Below are 27175 nucleotides of genomic sequence, written 5' to 3'. Positions count from 1 at the left end.
AGAAAAGCAACAAAAAATGGTGTTTTGGTTATGAAAAAGAGGGAAGATATCAAAGGTTTGGAGTTTTTTGAGGGGCATTTCTTTCTAAGTATGACCTTAATTTCAGGGAAATAGTTGGTCTTGAACATGAAGATTCCCCTCATCTTTTAAAGCAGCCATAAGACATTTTCTGAACGCTTGTCAGAAATTCCTGCTGGTTGCCCATTTGTAATCCTGCAAGTTTCCACTGCATCCTTACACAGGGATTATTTTGAAGCTCTCTAATTAGAATAAAGAAGGCCTTGATTCAGTAGAGTGCTTAAGCCACCAAGTGATCATATTGTTAAGATTTAACCTTTCCCACGAGACCCATCTTCTGGCGACAAAAATAGAAACTGTAGCAAGATTTGTTATGTTATATTCATTACTCAAACATATTGTACAACAGTTTATTTGATAAAACAGCAGTGGGGATAAAAAAAATCTTCAGTATCAGCCCCTTCATTAGTGCCCAGCTCTGTGCACTACAACATCAAGGGACTAATGCCTTTCATTTGGATACAAAATCAAACAAAGGAACAACTTTCATACCAAAATATCACCCACGGGCTGAGGATGGTGGGCAGTCCATAATGTATAACTGCTACACACCAGGGTGCAAACCAGCACTCCAGGGGAAAAAAATAGAGTGAGGGCTTGCTGAACCCAGTCTCAAGCAAAGAATCACACTGCCTTACAAACATTTTTGCATTTCTGAATTATATAAACCAAGTGCATTCACCAAACCTATTCATGAGTGCATTCTCTTACTGTCACCTAACAGTTTAAGAATTTTCAGATGCACAGATTATTAATAGCAACCTTCATCTACAAAATATCATGTAACAAACTGCTTACTGAGTGAAGTCCACTGGTGATAAAAATAATGGGGAAATACGCCCTGGTTTGCATTCTAATATTGGTTCATTCAGAAGAGCTCTGAAAATGCCACACATTGAAAAAAAAGAAGATAAAATAACTATAAATTCCAGTGAAAGATTAGTTCTGCTATCTGGTGCCAGAGCCTCTTGGCTTTGTCAGGATGTGTCATGTTTGCATTTGCTGCTCAGTGTTTCAGTCATCTTCTCCCATCAAACACTGCACAGTAACAGCATCCAAAGGGTTATTCTATGATGGAATCCACAAGAAGTATCCCAACCCGACTTTTTTGATGAAACCCATCTATTGACATTAAAAGCTCAGTACTAGATTAAACCAAAAGCACCAGCCACATTCCAGGCCGATTGTTAATTTGTTCTCAGCTGGAGTCTCCATCCAGAGCTATTTGTCTGATAGAACTGGATGCCTTTCAAATGCATTCTTGCATCTTTTGAAACATGTGATGTTTGCCTGCACGCTTGTTCAGCGAGTGTAATGACCATGGAGCTGCCTCTTGTACACTTTAAAGCCTGACTTTGCTTTCCAACACAATTTGTAACTTTTGTCTCTATTGAAAGTTTTTAGGAGAGGAACATTCCACTACATAAGATCAGCTATCATTAATTTTGTTCTTTTGCATTTAGTTATTTTAATTTTTATTATCTTCAAAAAAACAGATGATACAACTTCACACACATTCCCATTCGGAAATGTCCATTTTATTTTCTCCAGCAACGCTGCCTTCAGTTAACAAGTAAAGTGTAAATGAGATGAGCTCACAAACAATTGAGAAAAGTTACTGCTGTGCTCAAGATATTAAAAACTTTATAAAAGGCAATAAAGGTCCTGCCAAAGCAAAAACATGCAACTCTGATAAATTCCTTTGCAGTAAGTGAGAAACTGTCTCATACATACATATATATAGATATAATATATATATAAATATGAACGAAGATCTTGCCTGAAGCTACTTATTTCCATTGTTAATTACAAAACTTACTGTGGAAAGCAAGGAATGACAATCTGACTCACAAAAATGCTTAGTAATTGTTAAGAATTAAGAAAAGAACTCATTTAATTTTAAGATGTATCTCTCAATTAGTGTTATTTTTGTGCATTATGTTTAGCGTGCAGAATTTTCTCCACAAGGAATCAGATCATATACATCAGTTATCATTTTGCTTTGCTACATATCTGTGACAGAGTTACACTATGAAGGAAAAAAATAGACCCTTTCGGCTCCAGGGGAAAAGGAGAGCAATCAGTTAAAAAAAAAAAAAAATCAAGGATGACAACATTTATTCAAAGAAGTCAGTCTTCCTACTCCATTTTGACCTCATGCACAAGTATTTTGGTTTTGCTTTCAAAAGTCCCTAATTTCAATGCACCTCAAAACAAAATTAAAGTCAGGTACTTGCACTGTGTTTTTATTGTGGTCATTAATGGATGGATCAAGCCTCAGCAAAGCTTGAGGCTCCTGCAAGCAGATAATATGATCTGGTGTAAGAACAGAGTAATTATAAATTGTGGGATTTTAGCTACATGCTCTTCAGCCACTTCTATGAATTTACACTGAAGATTTTCAGCTTTTATTAACAAGTAAAATTCCACAGCCATCTCACCACTCTTCAGTGCCAGAGTAACATTTATATTCCCTTTTCGAAATCATAGCAGGTGAGCAACATAAAATAAAGTCAAAGTGAAGGCCAGTGAAAAATATTAACTGCCTGTGATTCAGGAAGCTAACTCACATTTGTAAGTAGATTAATCGAAAATAGCTCAAACATTATCATCCTCAGCTGCCTACACTGCCCCTCTCCAAGATTACTGCCAACCCATCAGCAACAACAAGAAATGTAAACTAGAGCAACTCAGTTGTTAATCTAACACATAATGATGAACTGAAGCTGGCATTAACATCCATAAGCTATACCCCAAATCCATTTTTTTTCAAAACAGTTCTTTAGAGAAGTTTTCAATAAGGAAACAAACATTGTGCCAACCCTCAAATGCCAAAGGACCACTCAAGCTGCAGGACAAAGCACCTGCAACCCCCCACAAACTCATCCAGGTACTCCCAGGACGTAGCCCCTCTACCCCTCTCATCCCAGCTCCGAGGGCAAGGCTGAGAGGGGCAGAAGGGCAGGGTAAGGATGGGCTCCCAGAGGTGACCACACCACAGAACCCCTCACACCGAGGGTGGCCACACAGCTGGAACCCCTCACACCATACCTGCTCTGCAGAGGGAAGAGAGGGCAGCAGCTCCAGCAAGAGCCCAGATCCTCTGGCAAACCCGGCGGGATGAGGCAGAGCCAAGGCAGGAAGTGGAGATGGGTTTGGGAAATGGGCATAGAGTGCCATGGTTGGGTTGGGTTGGGTTGGGTTGGGTTGGGTTGGGTTGGGCTGGGCTGGGCTGGGCTGGGAGGGCAATGCCCCAGCTGGGGCAGGTCAGGGCAATCAACACCTACCACCACATTCAAACCCCCACTGGGAGTCTTTATTTCCCAAAGGTAGGAGCACAGAAACACAAACCAATATCCATTCCATTGCAGAGGGAAGCAGCAGCTAATGAATAGTGACTAAGCAGTCTCCTCGTGCCACACCATCACATAACTGGAAATCTGCTCCAGCTGAAGTTTTTCATTTGTTTCCATCTGCAGCCCACCCTGGGAAGGCTGAGATTACAGATCAAAATGCACAATCTTTTTCCAGAGCAGATAAAAGAAAAATAATATTCTGTGGTCATGTCACAACATTGAAAGCCAGGTAAAGATGAGCGTTACTAAGAAATTACAAAATGAGTCAGAAAACAGAAGCTGGAAAAGGGAGAGATATTAGCCCTGGCTTTAAATTAATTGACTCTTCCACCACCTACTAATAATATCCAGGTTGTACAGAATCAATTTACTGTCCTCCAAGGACCAATCTCAACCAAATTTCTTAATAATAAAATAAAGGGAAGAAGAAGAGGGAAACAAATAAAACCAAAATGATGCTACTTAAAAACAAGCAGTATGATTTTTTTCTTGACTAATTCAAAATTGGAGCTCCCTGTCTTAAAAATTAAGTTAAACCAAGAAATAAGGACAGTTCAAAAAAATAATTAGACATTTCAAAGAATGAGACCATCTCCATAATTACATAACGTTTTTCCTTTATCTCAAAAAGGAGTGAAGATTGTATTACAAGGTATAGGTCAACAACTAATGAACAAGATGAAGGATAAATGTTTTTAGAGAGACTCAGGCAGCCATTTGCAAGGGGAGAAAAAAGGAAATGGCAAGCCTCTTAACCTTTGCAGTTTTAGCTCACAATTAATCTGGTAGGAGATAAGAGGCCCATAATCCTTTTACGGGTTTTATCAGAAATAATAAGCCAACAAATTTACAAAATGCATATGCAAACCAGTGCATCCTAAGCTTATTAAAGAGGAAGCAATCCCACAAAAGAAGGTCATAACTGAAACATCCTGTAACAGATGCTTAGAGAAAGGAGACGAGAAACAGGGCAAGCAGAGAACCACCCTTTCCTCGTTCATCCCTCCCAGGTACAATCCATAATTTTAGAATTCCTGTGCTACAGGTTGCTTTAGAAAATTATTTCCAGCTGCTCCCAGTGGACCATTCTTCCATAAGGGCTGTGTATAATCCTTTTTTGAACCCATTTATAATTTGGCCTCTGCAATGCCAAAGTGCAAAGTCTTCCATCATTTATTTACATGTTGTATGAAAAAAAATACTTTTGTTTTCTTAAACTTCCACATGACAAATTTATTGAGGTAGAGATTAGCTCTTAAAACAGAAGATAGTTTAAATGGCAAAAGTGCTAGGGACAAGAATACTTAGGAATAATCAATAGCACCTGTGCCAAAACAATAATTGAATTGCAGTAGTTTGCCTAAAGACAGAAAAATGACACAACATTATAGCAGTCATCAGGAAAATGAAAAGCTGTTGCAAAGGGGAATGGAATTATCTGTTCCTCATGGCCACAGTGAATAAGCAATAGGTTTAAAAGGCATAAGGAAGCTCAAAGCTGGACATTAGAGGAAAAATATCCTAATAGCACCACCATCCTAATAGCAAGGCTAATCCAAGGGACTGCTCTGATAGTTTCCCTAGTAGCAAACTGGACGAGAACCTTTCAGAAATGACACAGATCTGTTCAGCTTGTTGTAGCAAGGAGAGCTGCACTAAATGACCTCTTCATGTCCCTTCCAGTGCAGCACTACACAATCAGAAAGAAAGGAAGTCGATACACATCTGGTTCCGTGGTTTATTTCACTCGCTCTCAGAGTCGTGTTCAGTTGCTGACTTTATTTATATCACCAGTGAATACCCAATTTTCGGTGCTGTTCACAAATACCCAGCACTGTGAGTACCTGAAACACAACAGAGCAGCAGACAGTGAGGGTGCACAGAATTCATCACGGTGTTACACAGTCCTACAACCACAGCCAGGCTGCTTTTGCACTGGCAGTTCCCAGACACTGCAGCAGCACCTGCTGGAATCCAGTTTTCTGTACTCTCTAACTTCCTAACACACATTTGAGAGCAGTAATCTGGCTTTCTGACAGGTAGGACACTTTTCCCTTCTGGACAATATCACACCGGTCATGATAAAAACTGTAGTTCTCAGGGGAAAAAAAGTCATCTAAAACTAAAGATCCTGTGGCCATCTAAATCTAAATTCCACGTTTTCCTGCAAGGAATGGAAATTGCTGAAACCATGTCTGTTTAACACAACATGCAGTAAGAATGGAGCTTTGGGGCTTAGCCTTTCTAGTTACATATAGTGAAGAGAATCAGATAATTCTGTATAAAACAGGGTTCAGTTTAAATGGATTAATATAGGTAAAGCTGTTTGCTTGCAATAAAAGAGTACTTTTAATCCAAATACCTTGTTTTGCTTTTCATTCCTGACCATATTTCACATCAAGGTATCTCAGAGGCCAAAATTATTTACAGAGTTAGTTAACAGTAAATATCTTACCTCGTTGGTATAAATCAGGGATATAATGAAACATCAGCTGCTACTTAAAGTGCTTGGCAGGAGAGTTCATCTCATATTTATGTGCAAGCATAAACTTTGTGTATAATTGCAGTAACAATTCTATTGAATTTATCACTGCAAAGCCACAGATAGAAGTGTGCAGCAAATCTCATAATTCTCATAGTAAATGTTTTATATGTTTTCCAAATTGTTAGTATTTTTCCAAATCTTCCAAGCTTGGAAAATACATTCAAAAAAATTATTATAAGAATCTTGAAAGAATTGAAACACAAGTCAAGAATTTACAATAATCTTATCCACAAGCCTTTCAATATACTATATTCTGAGAACTGCTTTTCTTACCTCGCCACTGAGAAAGAGCAAACAGATGCTCAAAGGGCTGGAGCACCTCTCCTGTGAAGACAGGCTGAGAATGGAGGTTGTTCATCCTGGGGAAGAGAAAGCCCCAGGGAGAGCTCAGAGCCCCTTCCAGTGCCTAAAGGAGCTCCAGGAGAGCTGGGGAGGGACTTGTGCAAGAGCCTGGGGCGACAGGACACAGGGAATGGCTTCAGACTGAAAAGGGGCAGGGTTAGACAAGACTTTAGGAAGAAAATCTTCGCTGCGAAGGTTGTGAGAAGCCCTGGGAGAGGCGGCCCAGAGCAGCTGGGGCTGTCTCACCCCTGGCAGTGCTCCAGGCCAAGGTGGATGGGGAGCACTGAGCAACCTGATCCTATGGAATGGGAGAAATCATCCTTCTCTACACACAGAAACCCAAATGCTGAACTTGAGCAAGGGCTCTGCAAAAGTAGGAGCTCTGAGGCACTGAATATCCCTTCACTTTTCCAATGTCCTTATTGTCTCCTTGTCTACCAGCTATGTGTTTATTCATTATACATTGCTTCATTTGTTATTTTCCTTTATTCCATTTCCTATTTCAGTCTCCTCATTAATTTTTATGCACTTTTATTTTCATTTGTATACTTTTCATCACTTCAATATCCTAATATTTCAGCAGTCCAATTAGCTACTTCCATATCTTAATCACACTGAGACTCCTTATTCAGCTATAAATATAATTTTATTACTGCTGTTTTAATGACTAAGTGTTATAATAACTATTCTATATAAAACAATTTCTCTTAAAACTTTCCCCATTTCCTTCACTTGTCTATAATTCATTTCATCTCTCATCATACTTTCCATTTTGTTCAGTAAATCCTATATCATCCCCAAATATTTCCTGCATCGAAAGCTAATTACCTGGGGAGATGGTAAACTTTCACTGTTTCACCATAAACATAAGGAGCAAATATTTTCTCCACATTTATCAGACTGTCCTAAACTTGCTAAACAAACCCAAACCTGAAGACAGAGACCATTTCCACTTTAAGAGGCACAATTAATGTCTCTCAATTAACATGAAAGCACAGCCCAGATGGGCATTATGAATATAATACACAGCTCTGTTCTGAATATCAATATCATAAATAAAGAATGGATCTTAGGAATATATGAAACCATTACTTCTGAACTGAAAATCCAGCATTATTCTCATCTTTAATTTCAGAGGGAGCATATACTTGCAGTGAAATAGTTAATATTTATTATATTTATTAATTTAGTAACATTCAGTCTTCTACAATCCCCATTATTTAGGCAGATCATTAACTTCTGAGATGCTGATGCTTCTAACTATCAAATAAATGGCAATGAAAGTCTCCAAGTCAAAACTGATTGATCCAATTCCTTGCAAACCATAAAAATTTCTTCCATTCTAATTATCCCCATTCTGTGAGCTGGAAGATTTGTCTGTGGCACGAAGGTGCAGGAGCGAGCAAAGTCCTCTGCAGGAAACACGCACAGAAATGCTCATTCCATGTTATCCTGGGTATGGAAACAAAAAAGAAAGAGTATTTTAGGTCATTCTTATGCAACCCATTCAGCTTCAACAATCAGCCTTATTTGGTGGTAATTCCTCTTCAGCTGCTATACTTTTTAACTTTAATTTGCTTTGATGAGGGAAGGATTAAAAGCCTTAAAGGAAGTACAAAGTTATGCAATTTTAACAGTCTGCATCTAAGTAGCCACATCTATTTATGAAGCCCCATCACACCGAACTCCTTCCCAGGGGGCAGCAGGACCTGCCTGCAATATTTTTTTTAAACCTGCTTCATTCCTTCCCCAGTCCACTGCTCCTGTGTGCTGAGGTGGCTGTGGTTGTTCAGTGCCACACTTTCAGCAGTTTACTCCCTGCAACCCAAGCCCAAGCTCTTGTGAGTGCTACAGCCTTCTGCACTGCTGCAACCTCCTGCAAAGTCATCTCTGCTTATCAAACAAATCTTCCTGTGCAGATGCTTTCAGCTCCTCTTGATATTTTGTCATCTTTCATCAATATTTCATCAATAGAGGTCTGTGTTCCTAGGGGATAGTATCTTTATGATTTTAATTACCCAAATTGGAGACCTAAATCTGGTATTATATAATATATTGAATTATTTCAAGACAAGCCAGGTGGACATTAGACTTACTGATGCATTTTAGACTCAGAAGCATAAAATCTTGATAAACCAGATCTAATTGCATTAATATCACCCTCAATTTCTATCAGCTGAACATGTGATTGTGTTTTACAAAACCAAAACTCGGTTGCCATCCCCAAAGGATACCAGAAAAATGGTCTTGTCAAGTGTATGCTTCCTAAAATCAAATTCCGTAAATCCTACACAGATTTAAGATATAAATTGATAATGTAATTGATAATGTAATTGTCTATATCTGATAGCTTGTATAATAGATCACCTGCAGATCTAGCAGCCATGGAACAGTTACCTTTCAGAGGTAAATAAAGTAACTTTATCCACTGCTGAGACAGTATGATTTAATTTCACAGAAATACACAAGCTCATGCTTGTTTACACTATGTTAATTGACATATCTAATCACTACTGATGTCTACTTTTTAAATGCTTTTCTACTTTCTACTGAAGTGTACCACTGAATATCTTAATTTAAAAATTCTTGGCATACAGATTTTGGTCCTATTACAAAAAAATTTAGCACTGATACCAAGAGATGTTGCTCAAATCTGTTTCAATAATAATTTTTAAAATGGCTATTGTTAAAAAATGAGAGATGTGTTATTTTACAGATGTTTTTCTTCACTTCGGTGGTCTTCTCATCCATCAGAAAGGTGTCTCCCCCTCCAGCCTTGTTAGGAAACTTTAGTGTCTTAACCTAACTTATTATCAATACAATTACACTTGTCTTGATTTGATACTTTCCATTACTCTTGCACGTTTGCATGGATCCGTTTTTTTAACAATACACAATCCATTTCCTTCTTACTATCATCACTCTTCCTGTATTCTCTACAGACTTTTCTCCTGTTTCAAATTCAAGTAGTTGGCAAGATGCTGTCAAAACCTGGATGTTTCAGTATTGTCTCAAAACCTTTTGAGACATAAAAATATCATTTTTTCATGCTGTTTGGGACTGTGAAGTATTACAAGTCAAAATTTAAAATTTCTCGAGTGAAATGCTTGTTCTGTTCATCAGAGTTTCTCTGTTTCAGGACAGTCTTTTCAATCTCAGGGTACAAAAGGCAGAGCAGAGGTCAGCTGAGGAGGAGAGAAACCTCTAACAGGAGGTCATCAAAACCATTCAGTAGGAGAATAAACAAACGTTTTAGGTCACCCACTTCCTCACCACCCAAGAATCACCCAAACCTGTGCTCCACTGAGCACATTTCCTTTCCACAGAGTGGAACCCAGACCTTCCACATGGCACTCCCAAGGCACAGCACTGACACTGGGAATTGCTCGTCCAGCCAGTCTGGGATGCCATCAGTGGACTGATCCCAGTGTGTCCATCTCAGTGTCCCTGAGCTGGGGGCTGCAGAAATTCCCTTGCTGCAGCTCCACCACAGCCCAGACACGCTGGGCTCCTCATAAAGGGCTGTGCAATGACTCTTTCTGTGCACTGCACCCAATTCTGTCAAGTTTCTCATGTTCTGAAGCTCACCAGGAAGAGTAGATTTTGCACTGGTTGGACATCACAAGAAACATTCTACATGCTAGGATAAAAGATTATGTCCAGAAAAATCTGAGTGATTGAAAGGCCTAGGCTGAAAAAATCCCCAAAAGAACAACTTCAGAAGAGCTAACTAAAATTTTGGAATTTTTAAAGTCTTTTCCTGGAAACTCTGCAAGTACTTATCCTTCAGATACAAAGAAATTTCAACAGACATTCTAACTGCACTCATCAAAACTTACTACTGCTTCCTGCTCTTCCCACAAGGAATGAGTGCCAGTGCACGCATTTTGTTTCTATTTCGTGATTATAACTGTGCAATAATTGGTTATACTTCCCATCATACAAAGATAGAAGAATTGTAATTACTTCATAGATGGAGTGGAAAGACACACTGCTCCACTGCTTACAGAGTACCTTGGTCTCTCTGTACACATTCCTCAGAGGATAATAAGGCTTAGGAGTTGAAAGCATGTTTGTATTCTTGGGTCAACAGAAGTACCATATGAAACTGAAAGAATGGAAATATATTAATCCTGATTTAGGGATGAAACCCTGACAGTGCTGAGATATTTACTGAGAAAGGCAATGAGGTGTTGGCAGGAATGAAAATAGATACAAGTTTGCTTCTCAACTTTCTCTGTTTTGAAAGACAGAGAACTTTACCTGTCCCCTAAATCTGCTACTCTACCAGACCCAAAGTACCTCATGCATTTAGAATAACAAAAGCAATGATAAAGACCAATCTCCTCACATTCTCTGTGGTTCTTGCCATGGATTCTCAAAGCAATATCCATTACTTTAGGATGTCACGTTTCATGGGGCACGTTCCAGGGCACGGAATTCTCTGCCATCAGACTCTGCTCTGTGGAGCCCTGGCGGAGCTTTGGGTTTGGTGCCAGGCTGCAGGAACAATGCCTCTTTGCAGGAAACAGTTGTCACCAACAATGACAACAGAAAATACCCACAACACCCTTGCTCCAGCAGTATCTTATTTCTGACTGCAAGGAGTCATTTCCTCCATGAGATTGTCTGGCAGTATTTACAAGATAACAGACAATAACTGTTCCGTGCTGCTCAGGTGGAAAGAAAGGGGTTATAGAAATTTCAAGGCCAAGTCTAGGTAAATATGATCCTTGTATTTCCACTACAGACATCTAGACACTTCCAGCTGTTGAAATTATTGCTAAATATATTTACAGTCTTTGTACAATAAAAAGCTTTATTACTTTTACTACAGGCAGAAGAAAAAAGCTTTAAATCTTTAGTTCTGAAGCAATATCTCCTGTCTTAAAAGCAATGAAGCCTTTCAAGGGGAAAAACCAGCACACTTTAAAAAAGGTGGTTTATGATGTTGTATCTTTGTTGCAATTTTGGTTCATATATTTTTATTAAGTGTAACCTTTATATGTAAATGAAATGATTATCCAACACGAAGTATGTTTTCATAAAGTAAGGATAGGTTTTATGTCCTCAAAGATAAAGCAGCATAAACCAGTCAGGCAGCCCAGCATGTACTTGATGGCTGTGAAATGAACTATTTGATTTCCTATTACGGCCTTAACACTCTGCACTGTACCACAGCTACCAAACCCACGCCATTAGACAGCCAGCCTTTCATCAGGGAGCCCAGGAATATAAATCAACCTCTGTATTTCTAATAGGCAAAAAACCTCATTTTAAAAGGCTTGGAAAGAAACCCTACATTGTGAAAGGTAGGGAGAGGGAAATGAAAATCATATTCTAAAAACCCAGGGAGAGATGAATGTCCTCAGCACAAACAAAAGGGTTCAGACCCACTGTGCTCAGTTTATATGTTTGAGGTTTTATTCTCTCCATTTTCAATTGCAGCAGGCCACCTCTAGGAATAGAAAGGAAACTTTACAGCTTCTCTCCCACATGACTGGACTGGGAGGCAGCACACAGGGCTCTGCTCCTTGGCTGGCAGACAGATCTGAGGACATTTCACATTTTATCATCACTCAGGACAGGGGTTTCTGCAGTGGCAACCTGTCACTGACCCAAAGAAGGGCTTTACAGGATCAAGGGAAATAGAGGGAGTCAAATTTCACATTTCAATTTTGTGTATGGCTCATATGCTATGAAAAAGACAACTAGAGCCATCAGTTCAATCAACAGCATAAAATTATTTTGAGTGAGAGAGTAGGGTGATTTTTAGGATTCGTTTTTCTAATACTTACCATGACAAAAAGCATGGCAAGCTTGGCATAAGCCTTCCTCACTTCAGTTTGGATGCAGGATAAAGGCTGCCAAGGAATGCTGGATGTCCAGTCTCCTCTGGACAAGAACCTGACCACTGCTGGATTTACTGAGAGAAAATTATAAAATTACAAATCTAAAAATCATGCATGTCTTCACTGTTCTCTAAAACTCCTCTTTGGTTCTGAGGATAAAGTCTAATTCACTATGGGATCACCTGGCAAGCCCATGGATGCATCTCCTTCTAACAGGAGTGAAAGTGGCTAAAAGCCAAAGAATTCAGGGCACTCCAATCCCAGATGGCAAACTGAACCCATCACTGAACATCTTTTTGGGTAAGCAGCTGTCATAAAAGTCTTTATTAATAAATTGATGAATAAAATTGTTCTGCTCCTAAGCAAGGTTGCTTATTCCTGAACCAACAACTCCACAAAAGAGTTTATACAGAAATCCTGCTACTTGTTATATAAATCTGATCTTCACAGATTTGTTACCTCTTTATTTTCTTGTTAAGCAGGTGTACAGTGCTGAGCACAATGACTCCTCATTAGATCCTGTAAATGCTACAAGAACAAAAAATAAAACTGCCACATGGTTTAAAAACAACTGACTGGGTCAGACCCTGTATTTTTTCTGATTTTACATTTTTGTGGTCTTGGGCACTCCTTTAATTTACCATCACAAGAGAATCTGTCAATAGAAAGAGTTATGAAAATAAGATAGGATTGGAGAAAAATAACATAGATTTTTTTACTTTGGGTGATTAAATTCTAACTGACATTAACATATGACAACCTGTTAGAATTATTTGTAAGTCTTTACAGTTTTATAAATAGCTTTATCTCTTCATTCCACACGAGGAAAAAGAGAAATATTATTTATTGTACCTTTCTACCACCACAGCATGGAATAGTTCAAAGACTTATTTTAAGTTTTGTGGAAGTCCCTTGATATTAAAGGGCTGCAGATACAAGATGATGAAACCTCCTTTCTATCTGCTGGCCCCCCGCTGTACATGTGTTCCGGAGCGTTTTGTAAAAGAGCTCGCTCTAATCCACACAAAGGAGCACTTCCCTTTCATTGTCATGCAGTTGGAAAGCTGAAGCAAGCCATCATAATTTCATTAAATAGTGCTGAATTCCTTAGAAATGCTGAGGATGGCTTGTAATATGGAATGTTTGCTTTATGAATGGGCTGAATATTTATAATATTTGGTTTACACCATGGGTTTTTTTTCTCTTAAAGAATGAAATATTTGGTTTTGTTCTCTTAGTGGAGCACAAGGCAAATTATATTAATTAGTCTATTTACATGATTTCCTAACTTGGAGCGGTGAAAGTTGCCTTTAGCTAGCAAATAATTGAAATTACAATTGCTGGAGATATCACAAGTTTGTTTTTTTTAATTATATCAAGCCCCATCAAGCTCTGATAGGACATTAATAGCTACTTCCCTTCGCTGCTGTTGTTTTTTCTCCCCACTAAGCCATTCCAGCATACTCAACACCATAAAACAGAAATATATGACAAGAAACAGTAATCTTCCAATTTTATTCCCCAGACTTCAGGTTTACTAGTACATCCCTTTGGGAACATAATGACAGAGCTTTTCTTTCATAAAGACGCTGGAAATAGATTGTAGTCTAGAAGTTATCATAAGATTTTGGGTAAGCAACCAGTTTTGTTAGAAACAAAAGAGAAGCATGAAAAATACAGAAAAGCCAACACAGCACAAATATATTTCAGTACTGCGGGAAATTCTTGGGTATGGATATTGTTTTCTTCTTTGCTTTTGGGACTCCAAGGGGAGGAAGAAGCTCATTAATTCAACATTTCATTTCTAAAATAGAGGGAAAACACAGTCAAACACAACAGTTTCTATGATAAGAGAATTGTAGACCGTCTCTTATCAGGCAGATGCAATCTAAGTTTATATCAGGCTTGATTTTAATTAAGTAATAGGCATTGCATATTTTTAATAAAGCTGTGAATGACATTTCTTCCTCCCAGTCTAACGGGAAGTGACTCCAGGAACTTTAGACAAAAGACTTGGGAGCACACTGCAGAGCTTTTGAGGGAGAACATGGAACTGGGTCCAAATGGCCATATGAAGAAAAGGGAATGCAGACATTCCTCTTCCAACAAAAACTCTCATGATAAAGATTCTCCCATGTCTACCTGCTTTCAGCATTTAGCCATTTATACAGCAGATAGCAAATGCATACAAAATTTAAGTGAAAATAGATCTCTTACCCCACCAGACAGAAAAGCAGGACAGGAAGGCAAGGGCACCGTCCTTTCACCACAGAATGCCATAGGCTAAACACTCGAATGATTTAACATTCACACATGTGGGCAGCTTTTAGGATTTTTTTGCCTGTTTCTCATTTTGTATTTTTTTCAGGCAATTCCAGCTCCTGAAATGACACTAATATGTAAGAATTTCAGTTTGGTTGGAGGTGTGATATGCTGCATTTTTCAGATTAAGTTTCTAGCCAACTCTAATATCTGGGACAAAAATAGTGAAACGTAAGAGTTAAACAGTAATGACCAAATACAAACAAGTGAAGTTATTTCTGTCTTTAGAACACCATAGTCATGATGCCTTTAAAGAATTGCAAATAGAAATGTCCCTTCCTAAAGTGTTATCTGCTAATGATGTTAATGCAGCTGCATCATCCCCAGTTCATAACCTTCAGTGTTCACCATCTCCAATTTTATATTCCCACCATCTATATGCCTCATCACAACTTTATTTTCTCACTTCAAACTTTTCACACAAGGCCCTGCCTTGACCCTGTGGTTTGCTCTGATCATAGATGAGGAGAGAGCACAGAAAAAACAACTGTGATGTTTTTGTTTTAAAAAGAGAGGCAGAGTTGTGGATTATTTTTTCATCAAAATATGTCTAGAAGCTTCAGAAAACAACATTCAGTGGGTGTCTATGAACAATCGTCTAAACTCACTAGATCATGATGAATGCAGAGAAATACACTTGTGCAGCTACTACCGAATGTTCAAAAGTTTTCTATTTCTCAGATGCTTGGCAGATGTTTAAAACTTCACATCGGGCTGAACTATTTCAGAAAATCCATGAAACATGAGAAAATCTGAGCAAAATTCCAATAAACATTTTAAAGACTTCTGTTTGGTGAACTGAAAATTCAGTTAACCTCTCAGGAGTTACTGTGCCAAATTTGGAGATTAAATTCAATTATAGAGTGAAATGGGCATTTTTATTTCTGCTTTGAGTGCAAGTTGCACCCCATTGTTGAAAATTAAGTTGCTTCCAAAGCCTCCGTTACAGTTTCAAGGAGAGAAATAATGGCTGAACTTTTCTGTACTTGTTGCCTATTAATTATGTGAGTGGCTCAGAAGGAGGCTGACAGAACAGGGACTCAGATATGAGGCAGGTCACCAATGAAGATAAGACACAAACCCAGACATGTGAATGCACAGGAGCAAAACTCATTTTAGCCTTTCAAGCCTACAGTAAATCCATACCTGTCCATTTAGATACAATAAATCCCTTCCAAAGAGCAGAACTTTCATTTTCAACAATAGACTATACAAATTTGAATGTTCTAAATAGACACTGTTCATGACTTCTTCGCTGCAGTAATATCAATGTTCTTTTTTTATCTCTGTCCTTTGCCTTGTCTGTTCCGTGTCTCTGTCACTAACACCGGGCTAAGGAAAAGCTCTGCAGAGCAGCAGAGGAACTAAAAAGCAGTCTTGGAAGACAACTGACAACATAAACTAGAAAACCACTGCTGAGTATGAGTGTAACTGCACATTTCAAGTTCCGGAAGGTCATTCAGTGGAGAGACTTTTAACTCCAGGCAGTTTGCTGTAGACACCAGACATTTCTTATCACTTTGAGTTAATCAGCAATTTCTCTGTTTTTAAGGATTACAGACACTGATTAGCACAAACCTCTGGTTTTTCTCCAGCAGTCTGCCTCCAGAGCCACGAAAGCACATTAGTGTGGAATACGCACAGCTTTTTACCGGCTAGGCTCGTAGTTCAACGCCTTAGAAAGCCTCGAGCAGCCCACAGAGGCAGCACGGGCAATCCAGCATTTCAGTAGCTGTGAAAGAGGCAAATGGTAGCTGCAAAGCTGATACCACCAGCAGAAGCAAAGAGGGAGAAATATAGTCTTCGGTTTGGCTAATTCCTGCAATTAGAAGCTTTCAAACAGAAACACACAAACGTTCACAGAAGGATTGCAAAGCCAAAGAGGGCAGGCCCCGTCGCAGGCCCTTCCTTTATTGGGAGAAGGGGAAAGGGGCGGACTGGGGGTGGACCCGGGGTGACCGGCCAATCAGACACTGCTAAAGAGTTTGGGTAACATTTGGCTTTGCCCACGCTTGGAACAAAGGAGCTCAGAGCACATGGCTGGGACAAGTCCTGGCTTGTCTTGGGGAGGGGGAAGGGAAGATCAGAGCAGGCAGCATCACATTAGCACAGGAGTATTTCTGTGAAACAGCATCGTCCCACAAGTGCAACCTCAGCAAGGCAGGAGCCCAAGGCATGTGCCCAGTTTTTCACAAGCATGGAAGCATTTAATGCAGGATATTCCAAAGGATGAGCAAAGGAAAATGAGGCCTGAGTTCCTTGTTTCCAGCTCAAAAGAGGATTATACACTCTGCTTATGTCTTAATCAGAGATACTTTTAAAAGATATTTTATGTTATTGTATTATTTTGTATTCTTTCTGCTGGGAAATAAAAACTGAAAGTGATACACTTTTTCACTCATCTGCATGTTCCATCCTCATTAAGTGAACTCTGCTGTATTCTGTGCATTACTCTTGCGTAAATTAGAGTGTGAGGAGGTATGACCTTTGTTTCTCTTATCATTGGGAAGAAAATCAATGTGCCTTTTTGCCTTCATGCACACGTGCATACATGCAAAGGAGTTAAGCACTGGGTATTCTGATGCAGTCATTCCACCGTGAGCTGAAAGACTTGAATCAAGAGACCATTAATTTTGATAAATAAAATTAAGTAAAGGAATAAAGAAAAACCGCATTCAGTAAGAATACACCGATTGTAGGATCCTAGTGATCGAAACTCACAAAAGTCAGCAAAACTCTCAGCATTCTTCTGAGTGTGACATTTCAGCTTGAAAATTTTACCCTGAACAAGCTGACTTAACAGCATGAAAAATTTAGAGAAATGTAGCAGTAAATGTTTTGGACTCATTTCAGTAAAAACACCATCAACAAAGTAGAGGCAGAACAGAGCCCCAGGTAAGGGAATAACCAAGAACTGTGTTTGTATGACACTGGCAAGAATGGGAAAGTGTTTCAGTAGGGCCAGCTGTAAAAAAGCCCAGTTTAGTAGCCAGGATATTGGCCAGGCTTTGGGAGGAAAAAATGCCTGAAACCTTCCCAATTTTACTAAAGAGTCTATAGCAACTTGAAGGCACCATGTTTCTCTGTGCCCCAAACCACACCTGGAAAACAAACACAGCACTTCCCTACCACAAGAGGTTGTTGGGAAGGGAACACGTATTGAATAAATGGTTCCAGCTTTAGGGAGACAGAAGAATAAGGAATGGACATGCCAAAAGAGGGAAAAAAAAAACCCAATTCTGACTAGAAGTCTTAAGTATTACAATTTATAGCATGAGTAGGCAATAAAACAGAGAGGGAAAGAATGTATTAAATAGGGAGAGAAAGTTTATTTTGACTGGCATGTTCCTCTGCTGTAAGAAATAAATCTGGTTTTGTGAGAACTAATCCTGCTATACTGTATTTTTTGCCTCTGCTGCCAGTCTGCTGTTCCTTCACTGATATAATTAAAGAGGTGTCATAGGACCTACTTGCTTTCATACTGGGAATAAGGAATAACTGCTGATACAAGCTAACAGCTGGAAGCATGTAAAATAAACATAAGCTAAGCTACTGAAATCGCGGATCCTTTTAAAGAAAAATATCTGTCTGCCAATCACAATTTAAACTCACATGCCATACAGCCCTAAAATAACACTTAGGAGGAATAATCAGGACTATATGTTATTTTGGGAAGGTAATGGATTAGAAAGATGCATTGTTTTAAATCAGTCATCAGCTGAAGGAGTGGCAAATCTTTAATAATGCCAAGATTGGTTTTGTAAGTGAATAAACCAGCAAAAAGCTGGCTGGGTGCACTAGTAATCTTCAAAGCTTGATTGCTTTTTCTGATAGCTTTAGAAAATTAGTGGATGAAAGCATGTGTAATATATCTGGTCTGAGTAAAACACTTGATGTAGTGTCTTACAAAATCTCTACTTGCAAAATTAATTCAAATTGGCTTGGACATGGAGTACTGTCACTTGGATTTAAAAATGGCTGGCTGAGTGCAAATAAAGGGTAATGAAAAATGGCAATGTATCAAGTTGGTGGGAGGTGTCTGGTGGGGCTCTGCAGGGATCACTGTTTGGTCCTGTTTATTTAACATCTTCATTAACAATCTGGAAGAGGGAGTGAAACAGCATGTTAATTAAACTGACACATAATAATAAATCAGGAATTGCTCCTAATGCCAGCACTAATACTTCACAAAAACACAGCGTACTACCAAGGTTTCTGGAAAGGTTAAACGTGGCAATACAAAGACTTCGCTAAGCTGTTCTAATTGCATTCTACCTTTTAAAGAGAATAGTTTAAAATACACACTAAGTGGGAGTCAGAAGCCTGCTAGCAATCCAGTAATTTAGAGCGTGATTGCAGTGTATACAAACTCAAGTAACTGGAAACTTCCATGGAAAGACACAGTTTCTTTTTTCCCCCGATGCTTGCAGTGCATTACATTCAATGTTAAAGATTAAGTCAGTTCAGTTCACTCATCCGATGGAAAACCAGTATTTGGGGGGAGGGTTGTTAAATCAGTTTTGAGTTTTTTCTACATTTCATGTTTTACATGACTGCTAAATAGAATGTAATAGAGGATAGAGAGGGACAGGAGGAGCTGGTGACAGGATTGCATCTTCTCGTATCAGTTAAATTGGGTGAGATAAAGCATAAACCAGCCCTTTAGGTATAGATTTATAGTTTCATAAGACAAAATTCAGCATTTTAAAGTAGTGTTTCCACAATGGCAAGACACAAGTCTACTGTTAAAACATACTGGATTTACTTTAATTATAAATACTTCTAAAAACCCCTTCAGATAAGTAAACATAAAGTTGTTCACTGAACAGTGATGAAAATTGATCAAAGACTACATAAGTCACAGAAAAGTGTTTTGAAAATAGGTTGGGATGTTAGTGCTCAGTCAGAGACACTTATTTCTGTTTTATAAACATGCATAATATAAAACGAGATCTTAAATAAGAGTGTTATTATCTCCCTGCTTTGAATGATTTATAGCAGCTTCTCTGGGCTGGCCCTTGGGCTGCTGCACTGCATTGAATCATAAATGTAGACTCATTTTTAAAGGACAGTTTGATGCTACTTCCTGAAAGGTAAGAAAAAGGAAGAGAACTTTTAAATCTCCTTTACCGTACTGAGTTTAAATTGTTCTGGGAACTTGTGAAGTCCCAGAAAACACAAGAGCAGTTTAGAGCTGTGAGAGTCTCACAGCCATAAAGAGACTTCCTGCATTAGCAGGAAAGGATTGTAAAACAATAAAGGGAAGGAGAGGAAAGCTCTGCAGTCCCCACACTAAGTGCTTTGTCTCCTCAGCCTGTTGTTGCAGCAGAGCCCTGCAGTCAGGCAGGGACAGATGGAAGCCAACTTCACCTGTGTGGTAGAGCTCTGCTCCACAAGGGAGCTCTGGGAACTCCTCTTCTTCACTGACTTGAACCCGTCAGGCTTTTCCTTTAAACCAAGCACAAAGCTTTGAAGGCAACCAGAGCTGCTGCAGTGTTTTGATGCCATACTCATTAGGTGACTTTTGTCCATGAGCTAGACACTGACCCTCATTCATTCAGAGGGGTAAAACCTGAACCAGCTGAAGTCAATAGCTACACCAGTGTAAATGAGAACACAGAAACCCAAGTTAATTTGTCAATATATAATAAAATATAACGGACATACAAAGGCATTTAATGTGCTTTAGCTGCAGTATATGGAAATTCTCTTGGCAGCTGTTATACACCCCTACAACTCTCTTGCAAAAGTATAGTGAAAAGCCACAAAAACATTGAGGGTTGTTTAGGTGTCAGCTATTGTATTACACTTTTCTCAACTAATTTATTCTCCGTGGTCTTGACCTGATTGCCCCTATCCATTAATGGCACTAGTCTTTAGTTTTATTTTTAATCTTCTCTTTTAAACATCTCTTTTCTCTTGTTGTTTGGTTGGGTTTTGGTTGGGTGGGTTTTTTTATTATTTCCTTACTTTTTTAACTCCAGTAATTTGTGAAGCAGCTGCATTGGTCATGAACTACTTGCATTTTATTACACCTACAATGATTTTTGAACAGAAAGAGTCTGCTCATGGGAACACTAATCCTTTCATTATAGAAATAATTAAGCTCTTTTATTTGCAAGATGAAAATCTTTAGGGAACATATGAAAACTAGCAAAGAGCAATTTTTTTCCTTTTTTTAAGAGAGAAAAATGATGATATAAACAGACCTGCTAGTGTCTGTTAAACTGTGGCATATGGAAAGGCACACAAACTCTTAGAGAAATCTTTCTTCCACTTGGCTCAGGAAAAAAAGGATAACCTATAGAACTTTCAGTATAAAACCACAATGGCACATTCTTGTGAGGTGTTTTCCAAGCCTTTTCAATAGTAATATGCTTCTGTTCTTTTATGGTAAATGTTAACCTAAATGTTGTTATTCTTATTTTTCTATAATTATCTTTAGACTGTTCTTGTTTGCAAAACATACTCTTCCTCAGTAAACAAAGCTACTTAGATTAGATTTTTACTTGCTTCCTGTAGGGTTTTTTGCAACGGTGCATTTTACATGTGGCAACTTCTGTTCCTAAGCCTCCCATATGATTTGGTGCTGTGCACTGCACTAGATTCACACTTACAGGATCTAGCACATCACCACTCGAATATTTTTGCAAACTTGCTGACATAAAAGTGTTGTCCAGTCAGCAGATTTTGCCTCAGAAGAGAGAGGAATATGGGCCTATTCCTTTGCTGGTTGTGTCTGATGAGGATGCCGTAGGGGAGAGGGAACGGCCGAGGTCAGTGGGTTGTGAGGAGGAGTATTTAGAGAACAAAACCCAGAAAACCAAAAGAAACCAGACTCCACTTTTAGCTCCTGCTCCCCAGACCAGTTGCTTTCTGCACGTCTGGTGTGAGGCAGGTGGTGGTGTGCTGGTTTGATGTCACACCTGATGGAGTCCTGCTTTCCTGGGGATGGCTCAGCACCTGCCTGCCCATGGGAAGAGCTGAATTAATTCCTTGGCTCTTGCTTCACCTATTAAACTGCTTTATCTCACCCCACGAGTCTTCTCACATTTACCCCTCCGGTTCTCTCCCCCATCCCACTCTGGGGGAGTGAGTTGGTGCCTGTGTGGGGCTGAGCTGCTGCTGGGGTTGAACCACAACTGCAGGAAGGGAAGTGGAGGAAGAGCTGATCATTTACCATGGGATTATCTAAAAGGAGGCAAAAATTGAAACAAGTCCAGATAAGACGGACAGAGGAGAAGAGAAGATGTTGTGATTAACAACACCATGCCAAAGGGCTTCGGAAACATCCCTTGCTAAAGGTTTCTAAATAAATTCAGTTGTTTGGGGGTCTAGGTTAGCTTTTATGGTGGAGGATGCTTGTACTGGATCCTATATTCAGAAAAAACTGGAAATAAAACTTCACTAAGTTACAAGGTTTTCTGTTTCTCATCTATTGATGTCAATAAAACGAGATTTTATTGCAAATTTGAGAAAGTGGCAATAAAATGTCAGCTAAAATATGATGTTGATAGACATAAAAACAATGCACAATGAGGGAAAAAAAAAAAATCTTAATTTGCATCTACAGTGTTGGGCTCTGACCAAGCTGCATAGAAATATGTTGCTGGAATTATGATAGACAATTCTGCAAACACATCAGCTCAGAGGCAAACACAAAGCAATTGAATTTTTAGAAAATGGAGAGAGAACAAAATTGAAAACATCATTGTTTTAGGACAGGAACCCATTCTATGCTTTTGAATCCTTTGTGCATTACAGGTTATTCATATAGAAAAAGTAAAACAGTAAAACAGTACAAGGTATAGTAGCATAGAAAAGTAAAATGTGGGGAAGTATTTCCTTACAGCTAAACTGAAGAAGTTCTTTTTCCAGTGGGCACAAAAGCCTCCAGGTTTTTATCAAGGCCTGTAAGTCATGAGTGGCATGGAGTCAGTGAACAAGAGTTACATTTCAGCATTGCTGGAACACAAGAACCAGAGTGCATCAAAAAACCCCAACAACCGATGGCTTCGAAACAAGCAAAAAGAGGTAATTCTTCATTTGGCACATAGCTCTCAATAAAACACAAAGTTTAACAATGAAACTTGTTGCTTCCAGACTCAGGGAGTGTTAAGACAATGGGAGTTACAGCACTGATTAGAGGAACAAGTCAAAAAAATCTACCAGCACTGTGGAACAGAGCCCTTCCTTTGGTGAGGATGGTTAGAGGATGGCAGAGTATCACCACATTACTGATAAATACATTTCTCCGCATGCTTCCTACTGGCCTCCACTTGGCAGCTCAACAGACCCTTGTTCTCAGCTAGACCCTGGGTTAGAGAGCCCTAATTTCTGCTGTTTCTGTTTTTACAGAGGATGGAGAGAAAATTTGCATCCTTTTTTGGGGGATTTTTTCTAAAAGATAGAACGTGGTGTAATAAAATTCTTGTAATGAAATATTAATCTGTGTGTACTTCACTGGGAAAGTATTTTAAACTGTTAAACACTTAAAATTCAAACAGAAAAAAAATGCTTCATTAAACAAGAGCAACAACACTGGACACTTTATTGACAGTATTTTCTGACAGCATAGCTGCTACATCTTCTTGTCATGGTGAAAAACTAGAGAAGAGCAAAGGTTAATTAAAGTAATACAAGCTTTTTAAAAAGCTGCTCCTAATTTTGGGCTTACCTTTTCTCTGAATGAGATCAGTGGCAGAGTTCCAGATGGGAGGTTGCTGATCATGGCAGTGAGCACTCAATTCTGCAATTGTTCTCTCAAGAGTTTGTTTGTGTTCTCATGTTCAGAACATTCAACATCTCATTTAACACATGCTTATTAAATATAATTATTTTCTGTCTATTTAAGTCAGACTTGTATTCAAATGTTGATTTGGTTGCTGGAAATCAAGTAAAACTCCAGCATCCAGCTGAGTTATCAACTGGGAGTAAATAGGATAAGATGCCACGAATACTGACCTAACAGCTTTTAATAACTACCCAGAAAAGATTCCCCAGTTCTGCTGTGTATAAGCTGCTGCATTCTGCTTTTGCACTTCCATTTACTATCCATTTGCAGGCTGGAAAAAGAAAAAAAAAGAATGAGAAAGAGCATTTCTGAAACCACATTTTGAGAATATCATTTAGACCGGTATTCAAACAGCTTTGTTACCTCATGGGTCAAATGAATCCTTTGATAACCTGGTGCAGAGAATCCAGTCAGCCTTAGGGGTACAGGAATCTTGATCCCTCACTCAGTGCATGGCCAACAAGGATAAATTGCTTTTAGGAAAAACCAAGGGCCTGGCAGAGACCTGTGGGGCACCATGTGCAAGAGAGCAGGGCCAGAAGGGCTCAGGCTGTGCAGTCTCAGCTCCTTTCTCAGGCAGGTGTGGGTTCATCTACACAACAGCAGCGCTCCTCTGGCTTTGGAGGATTCCCTCTCCTCACAAATGTTTTTTGCATTTTGGGGATTCTTGATGAGTACCATCACATGGATGATGAGTGCCCTGATGAGCACAGGGATGATCTACAGAGAACCTGCAGCTTTATCTACAATGGATCTCTGACTTACAGAACACAACGATTTCTGATACTTGTCAGGCTGGGGAGAGGAGTTTTCTTCAGTAAATGATCAGCAGTCAGACAAGATCAGCGCTTTTGCTGTGGAGCGACTTGCAGCAAGATTTTCTGTGCCTTAACTGACTTCCAAGACACAGAGATGATCGTATCAGACCTAAAATGTACATGAGACTTTCAAAGGGATCGCCAAAGAAGTGATGGCAACTACTGTTGATTCCCATCAAGAGCTAAACCCTGTCCTGACTGATATAAAGAGTACTTCCACAGCCTGACACAACTGAAGAAGCAGCAATAAAAATCCTAGAATTCTTTCCTTTCCTTCAATATTCAATGATAGCCCGGCAGTTGTTGAGAAGAATACACTGAGGAAATGACTGAATTCTGATACAGAACATCATTATCTTACCAGCCAGAATATTTAAACAACTCATGGCAAACTAATGCAATTTCTATATTCAGTACTGTGATATGTTGATCTGTGAGAGCAGCTGCCAGGGATACCTGCAAGGGCCTGGAGCAAACGTGCCCAAATGTGGAGTTTCCAAAGTACCATAGGAAGAAACTGCAATGTTTAATTTAATTAAAATATATTCAAATAAACAGTAAATTGGAAAAAAACTGGAAAAAGATGGTCTCGTGTAATCCCAAGACTCATTAGCTTTAGGCAAAATTCAGTATCAAGCAGTACCCAACAGGCAAGGGGTAAACTTAAATTGCTTGGAATTGCCTTTTTATTAGAGCAACTCGCTTCCCTTGGATACTCAGCCAAAAGACAGGGAAAGAACATCTCTTCTGAATCCTCATGGACAGTACATACTTTAAAACCCCATAGTTCCGCATTCTCCTGAAAAGAAAATATTTGTTTTGGTTTTTTTCGTTTTTTTTGGTGGGGTGCAGATTCCCAAAGAAAAGGTGAATTCATCCTTCCCTTCCCCACTTCTGAAGGATGGAGAGGTTCAGCTGTTCCGTTGCTAGTGTCAGTATATGTTGTTCATCAGAAGTAATTGCAAAAATCTCTACATAACCAAAACCAAAAAAGAAAAGTGTAAGCCTTAATAGAGTGTCCCTCTGAATATTTATCTTTCCATCCTTTCAGTCTCTGAAACTGCACTTGAGACACAGCAAACAGGTTTCCTGGATTCCTGCTGCCCAAGCTGGGAAGATTCTCCATGGAATTCAACATGATATAAAACCAGTTAGTGAGAGTGGCATTTTGGTACTCATTAACACAGACTACAAATGACTGCCAGGTACGAAAGAGGAGAGCAATTGATAAAGCTCAATTTATCCAGTGGCTATACAGGAGATACTGTAAATGTGTAAGAATTGGATTTGGGCTCCAGACTTTCTGGAGGCTCTGTAACAGATGGAATGCTCTGACCCTGTTATCTGCCTGAATTTAATAGACTAAGATCAGTATGATGCAGTTGGCTGTGCTGCAAAAGGATACCAGGGAGCTTTTTAAAAAACATCCCCAGGTATGCCACAGGTATATCACCAGGTCTGAGTTGCCATATGTACTCACTAGTGAATATTTTACCATAATTTTTTCTGCATTTCAGGGAATACTGCATGCTGTGCCTGTTGCCAGTGCTGTAATGTTCCTCTTTCCCTTAATTTCCAACATGTGTGGCATGAACACGTGTCTCCCATCCTTGCCACCCATGACATTCTCATCATACAGCCAACAAGAAGTTCCCTATATCTCTTCTTTACGTATTCCTGAAACGACAATCTCTCAATGAGAGCATCCTAATCTCCAATGAGATGTTACTGAGTCCGTTCTTAATACCTGACCCAAGTCAGTTTGGATCATCTGATATCAAGGATGCTACTGGATTTGAGAAGAATTTTATGCCAAGAATATAGCAGAAAACAATAGAATAAAATCACTGCAATTGAGTCCAAATGTTGAGATAAAATGAGATGTATTAGGAGAAATGAAAGTATTAGGAGAGTCTGCACTATTGTGACTTTCTATATGAGAGTCATTACATGTGCACGTGAATTTCTCCTGATTCTTAAACAAAACCTGAGCTCTAAAGACGTTATAGGTATCTGTAGTTCTTAATCACATGCTGGTGTTTTCCTCATGAGCAGCATGAAGAGTAATCCCAACTATTTTCCAACAGCCTCTATCCTACTCCAGGAAGTTTTTATTCCATCCCTTGCTCAGAAATGTCAGATTAGCATGCATATCCTAACATTTGGACGAGCAGCAGAATTTATCTTTTAACTTTGTGCCCTGAAAACTCCCAAGATAATATTTTTAAATTATTGCAAGTCTGAGCAGCTATTTCAGGAAACACAGAGAAGACAGTATTTCCACACCACTTTGTGAGAGAAAGGTATTAAAGCCCTTTTAATCTTGCCATAAAAAGGTCTAAAGTAATATCAGTGTCACAATTTTAAGGATTATAAATTGCTATCATGGGTTTGCCTGAAAATTCTGGAATTGCTTCTTTTAGCTAAATAACTGTGATGGAATTACAATAGAAGTTCAGCCCAGCTATTGAGTCTTTAAATGGCTGAGAACTATTCTGAAAAAAAAGCATCTGCAGCTGCCTTGCCTGCTCAATAATCTGTGAATTTATTATTTTGGACTAAGAAATATTGCAGACTACTTGGACAAATTAATCATTTGATAATTAAAGGAAAGACAAATATGCTCTCTAACATACATAAAAGTGATTTAAGAAGAAAAATAGCAAATGAAAGCACAGATTTTATTTTTCCATCTTAAAATCAGAAATTAAAATATTTTTCTGGAAAAATTCTGCATTTTTGATGGATAATAATGTTTTTTCAACATAATTATGGCAAATGCTCTTAAATAGCAGTTAAAAAATAAAAATCAGATTGAAATGTGATTTCAGTTTTGTTTAAGGAGAATTGATCAGCTGTTCAATTCCTGAGAGTGAAAAAACCATTGGTTTGTGATTCCAATCTCCTTTGCTTTTTGCTTCTCGGAATGACAGACTTTTAGGAATATCCTTTAAATGTATTGAGCTGCCTTTTTATCAAAGTATGTGGAAAGTCACTATATTCGTTCTCTGATATAATTCAAAATAGGAGGCTAAATTTTCAAAAATGATAGGTTTGAGTCTTATTTT

General features: G+C 38.8%; 1 long non-coding RNA gene across 2 annotated transcripts in view; it reads right to left on the bottom strand.

The window, feature by feature from the left end:
* Nucleotides 1-5158: 5158 nt before the first annotated feature.
* The window catches only part of LOC121665282, an 80540-nt gene continuing 58523 nt past the window's right edge, over nucleotides 5159-27175 (bottom strand). For both annotated transcript variants that reach the window (XR_006016313.1, XR_006016314.1), the window contains exons 2-4: nucleotides 23481-23560; nucleotides 6253-7773; nucleotides 5159-5278 (exon numbers count right to left, since the gene is read on the bottom strand). This is a non-coding gene — a long non-coding RNA (uncharacterized LOC121665282). The remainder of the gene's footprint in view (nucleotides 5279-6252; nucleotides 7774-23480; nucleotides 23561-27175) is intronic.

The sequence above is a fragment of the Corvus kubaryi genome, unplaced genomic scaffold (genome assembly GCF_017639235.1).
Source record: "Corvus kubaryi isolate FWS band 111438036 unplaced genomic scaffold, C.kubaryi_AGA036_p1.0 37322, whole genome shotgun sequence".
Taxonomy (NCBI): Eukaryota; Metazoa; Chordata; class Aves; order Passeriformes; family Corvidae; genus Corvus; species Corvus kubaryi.
This window is presented reverse-complemented; position numbering and strand designations above follow the sequence as displayed.